This window comes from Tupaia chinensis, unplaced genomic scaffold (genome assembly GCF_000334495.1).
Source record: "Tupaia chinensis unplaced genomic scaffold, TupChi_1.0 Scaffold000600_1, whole genome shotgun sequence".
Taxonomy (NCBI): domain Eukaryota; kingdom Metazoa; phylum Chordata; class Mammalia; order Scandentia; family Tupaiidae; genus Tupaia; species Tupaia belangeri.
In genome coordinates, this window is record NW_006160117.1 from 30,560 (window position 1) to 35,956 (window position 5,397).

The following is a 5,397-nucleotide window of genomic DNA, read 5'->3' on the forward strand; positions in this document are numbered from 1 at the left end:
TTTTTTTTTTTAAATGTATTTTTTTATGATAGAGAGAGAGAGGAGAGAGAGAGAGAGAAAACAGATGGTGATGCAATAGTAAAACATGATGCTTTGCATGGCTGACTCAGGTGGGAAGATTCTGGGTTTGCATCTAGAGACCTCACTGGGTACATGGGGCATGGGCTTGCCTAAGATCCAGGACTGGCTGAAGTTGGGGGACTGTGGCATCAAGACCCTATTGGGGGGGTCCTCCCTCCCCCTCTCTCTGTTATGCAGGTAAGAAATTACATGAAGTTTAAAGAGAGAGAGGGTGAGAAAGATAAGTACCCTCAACAAGGCCTCATACTGCATCTCCCCAAGCCTTCTTAGCCAGCCAGGATTGTGGGCAACCTAGGCCTTTCGTGTACAAGTCACCTGGGGAATCAAACCTGTGATCTTTTATATGGATTCCACATCTCTTGAGCAGTGTTTTACCACTGTACCAGCAAGCTAGCCCGCCCCTGGGTAAAAGTTAATGGAAGACTAATGGATACTTATGAAGAGGCAGGGCTAACATGGGCATAGACCCTCAGGAATTAAAGTTTGGGACACCCCACACCAGCAAGGGAAAGGAATTAGGATGATATGAGGGAGCAGGGAAGGCTCATAAATAGTTGTCCAAAACAATGTTGCTAATCCTCAATATTTCTCCCTTGCCAAATATGTCTTTTTATATGCTGTGAAGAATTTCTCATTTCTTTGACCAACTCCTTCTCCTCAATATGAAGATGGATAAGCTTGCTGTTTAGACCAGAGAGCATGGAATTGTGATGAAATTAGAAGAACAGATCTGGGGGCCAACAGGTGGTGTGGTGAAGGGCACTGGACTCCCACATGGCTGACCATGGTTCGAGTCGTGGACCTGGTGGCTTGCTTTCTCACTTTGCTTCTTTCTCTGTGTGTGCCTCTCTGGTCAAATTAAAATGGATGAATGAATAAATCTTTTTTTTTTTTAAATTACAATTACCATCTGGTCTTTAAGGCTCCATTCTGTGGTAACATCTTTCCATTCAAGACAGCTTATTCTCTTTCGTAGTTTTCAGATGCTAGACAGTCATCCGAAAATGCGCTCCACCATTTCTTCCTATTTAGAATTTAAATCTATCTATTCATCCCCCTATGATTAAGTGATCAAGAGTTTGATTTCCTGTCAGAATTTGGAAATTGAATTCTAACTCTTATACTTACTATAAAAAAGAACAGATCTGATCCGAATATTTTTACCTTGGAAATGGGTGCAAACACTGAGGGGATTTTGCTATGTCTATCTTTGGTAAGTGTGAGTACATTTTATGTTACAAGAGAAAAAACTTTATTTCAGGCTTCAGAATTTTTCGAGGTGTACTTACAGGAAGATGGGGCTAAAGGGATGGTCTGTTTTATGGGGGAGGCAGTACCATCCAGCATTCATTCGTCTTTCCTAGCAGTGCGCATGATTGCTTCTGGGCACTTCCCGAGGTGTGTACAATCCTGGTAGACCAATATAATGAGGACCTGGAAGAACTCCCACTCCAGAAGCTAGAAAGGCCCCTGAAGGCACCATTTGTCAAATTCGTCCTCTAATCTCTGCAGTAGTGCCATCGTGCCAGCACGTTTCTTAAAGCATGTGAGGGTGACTCACTCTTCTGGAACTTTTAATTCTTTTATCCTGAATGTAGTGAAGTAAATCTATTTATTCCAGAAGAGTGCTTAGAAAGATTGTCAAGTTACTGAGACTCTCTGGAACTCCCTGATTCTGTTTTGTTCTATCGAATGAATATACTACAGTTTTTCTCCATCAATATCTGGGGCTCTCTTTTTATTTATTTTTTTAGCTTTTGCTATAGAGCAAATACATTCACCAGACATAGACAGTGAGTGGGATGGGGAGTGAGAAATCACTCCCTGTGTGTGTGTGGGGGGGTGTTGCAATTTCTTCTCCATTCTCCTCTAGGGATTTTGAGCAAGCATGCACACGCACCCAGTGTGATTTTCAAGCTGCTGCATCTGGGGCTTGAGCTATAGTTGATGTGGGATCCATTGCCTTAACCTTCGCGGCACCTGCTGGCCCCTGGGGCTATCTAATGGCCCCATTGCATTAGGACCATTCTTGCACTTCCATTCTGGCACACGTGTTCACACATTTCTCTTGGACATGTATTCAGGAATACAATTTCTGGGTTTAGTTGTAATAGAGGTTTTTGTTTTTTGTTTTTGTTTTTGTTTTTGTTTTTTGAGAGGTTTTTGCTTTAGGGAGCGTGCTCGCCAGAAAGACAGAGAGACAGAAAGCAAGAAATCACCCACCAGGTTTTATTTGCATTTATCCTACTTTAAACTAATAGTGATTCTTTGATACAAAGGTACTTCCGAAAAGTTTATGGAAAATAATTAAAGTATGAGTTTAGTTTGGTGCAAAATTCTTGGAAATCCATGCATGGTTTTTTCCATAATATGAAATCTTTGAAGATCCCTCATATGTGGCTCATTAGTGGGCCATCAACAGGATCTTCAGATCACAATCCTGTCCGCAGTGGGTCAGCCAGCCGGGATCATGGGCACAGCCATGGATATGTCCAGTATGTTCAGGCGGACCTAGGGCATGAGCCCAGAGCCTTCCCATATGACTTCCAGCAGTGTGCAGCAGTGCCGCTACTGCCTACGCCACTTGTAGATGAACCTCTTTTTTGTTTTTTAAATACTACTTGGGGTGCCCTGAGCTTCTGGAAAAAAATACTTGTGTGTGTGTGTGTGTGTGTGTGTGTGTGTGTGTGCGTGTGTGCGTGAGTGTAAAAACAGTGGCCTTTTAATCATGGCACCACATTTGTTATAACTTTTCCTTATGTCATGCCTGCTGAATAACAGAAATAGTGTGGGGTAACTTATTTATTTATTTATTTAATTTATTAGTATTACTAATTTTTTTTTTCACATGAGTTTTGCCAGAGAAAGACAGAGAGAGAGGAGAGAGAGAGGGAGAGTGAGAAAGCAAGCCACCAGGTCCGGGATTTGAATCGCCATTGGCCATGCAGGAATTCCAACACTTTAACCACTGTGCCCCCTGCTGGACCCCAGTGTGGGATAACTTTAAAAACAAGAAATCTAAGGGCAACAGGTGGCATGGTGGTTAAGGTGCTAGACTCCCACGTGGTTGACCATGGTTCAGGTCCTGGACCCAGTCGCTTGAAAATCATGCTGGGCGTATATGCATATGTGCCCAAAATCCCGAGAGGGGAAAGAGGGTTGTGGGTTGGCCCTTCCCCCTGGGGGGGGGGGGTGATTTCTCACTTTCTGTCTTTCTCTCTCTGTGTCTCTCTTTGGTGAGCACACGTACCCTATGGCAAAAACCTAAAAAACAACCCCCCCCCCAAAAAAAAAGAAACCTGTAATATAAAACTCACACACGTACATACATATATACATGTAAACATCATTTCTTTCTTTCTTTTTTTTTTTTTGAGGTTTTTGCTATTGGGTGTGTACACTCGCCAGAAAGACAGAGAGAGACAAAGAGACAGAAAGTGAGAAATCACCCCCCAGGAGGTATGGCCACACTGCAATCCCTTCTCCTCCATTCTTCTCCCAGGATCTTGGGCACACACGCACATGTGCCCGGTGTGAGTTTAAGCCACCAGGTCCAGGACTCGAACCACAGCTGACTACATGGGAATCCAGTGACATAACCATTACACTAACTGCTGGTCCCAACATCATTTCTAGTCGGATTAAAATCAGAATATGAAGATCTTAATTTCAGGAAATCAGGTACTAGCAATTCTTTCTGTTTCTCTTTTTCATTTTTTTTTTTTTGGAGAGATTTTCACTGTAGGGCGCGTGCGCTCGCCAGACAGACAGAGAGAGACATAGAGACAGAAAGCGAGAAATCACCCACCAGGGGGGATGGTCACGCCGCAATCCCTTCTCCTCCATTCTCCTCTCAGGATCTTGGGCACGCACGCACACGCGCCCGGCGTGAGTTTTAAGCCACCGGGTCCGGGACACGAACCGCGGTCGACTACGTGGGAGTCCAGCGACATAGCCAGTACGCTAACTGCTGGTTCCCTCTCTTTTTCATTTTTTCATGGAATCATGGAATCTTTTTGCCCAGACTACTCTTTGGGTTGACTCTGACTTTCAAGTTGTTCACTCAAATAGTCCTCAGTTCTCCATTTCTTTTTTGAATGGATTTTTACTAGTGTAGCAATCAGTACACGGAGAACAATGGAAAAAAGGAATGAACTGACAAACCAGACATCTCATAGGTCTGGGTTGGTTAACATTCCTCAGTGTGACACCCTCTGCTGTTTGACCCTGTGCCAGTTCAGGCTAATATATCGCCACTGTCAACACTCCCACTGGGCCAGTGTACATTTTGGCAATTTGGAGGTAAAAGTATAGAGTTGTGGTGACAATGACTTTTGTTATTGCACGAACTCTGCTGGTGGCATTTTTCTGGAGTACAGTCATAGCCCCAGAATGCAGGACACGTGCCTTATGCTTGCAGGCCTTATTTGTATTACAAGCAGTTCCATCTTTTACCCACATCTTATCGCTGGCCTGAAGATCACAGGGGCATTCCAGGGAGATGCAGATGTGTCCCCTTACATTGGCATAAATAGCAATGGCATCTGGAATTAGAACTAAATTTCACTTTCATATTTTCATAAATTTGCCACACGGCACATCCCTAGAATAGTCTTGGAACAGTGATATATACATATATCTATTTTTTTAGAGTTTTATTTATTTATTTATTTATTTATTTATTTATTTATTTATTTATTTATTTTGCGATAGGGTGCATGTGCTTGCTGGACAAACAGAGACAGAGAGACAGAAAGCGAGAAATCACCCCCAGGGGGGATAGCCACGCCACAATCCCTTCTCTTCCATTCTCCTCTTCGGATTTTGGGCACACACGCATGCGCCCGGTGTGGGTTTTAAGCTGCTAGTGCGGGACTCGAACCGCAGTCGACTCTGTGAGAGTCCAGTGATGTGACCATTTTACCACCTGCTGGTCCTGACTGTGGTTTTTTTTGTTTTCAGTGATTAGACAAAGGTTATGGGTTTGGGGGGGAGAAAGCCACAGAGAGAAAGTGCCATTCTCATCACATCATATCAAAGGTACATACTGTCAGTGTGACCTGTCACTGATGATGTTAACCTTCATCAACTGGCCAAAGAAGGACTTTACAAGTTGCTGCACTGTAAAGTTAATTTTCCCTTCCTTTCAATACTGTATTGGAAGCAAGACTCCAACCACAGCCCTCACCTAATGGATGGGGAGCTGAGCTTCACCTCTGTGGGGAAAAATATCTATATAATTATGTACTGTCAGTGTGACCTGTCACTGATGATGTTAACCTTCATCAACTGGCCAAAGAAGGACTTTACAAGTTG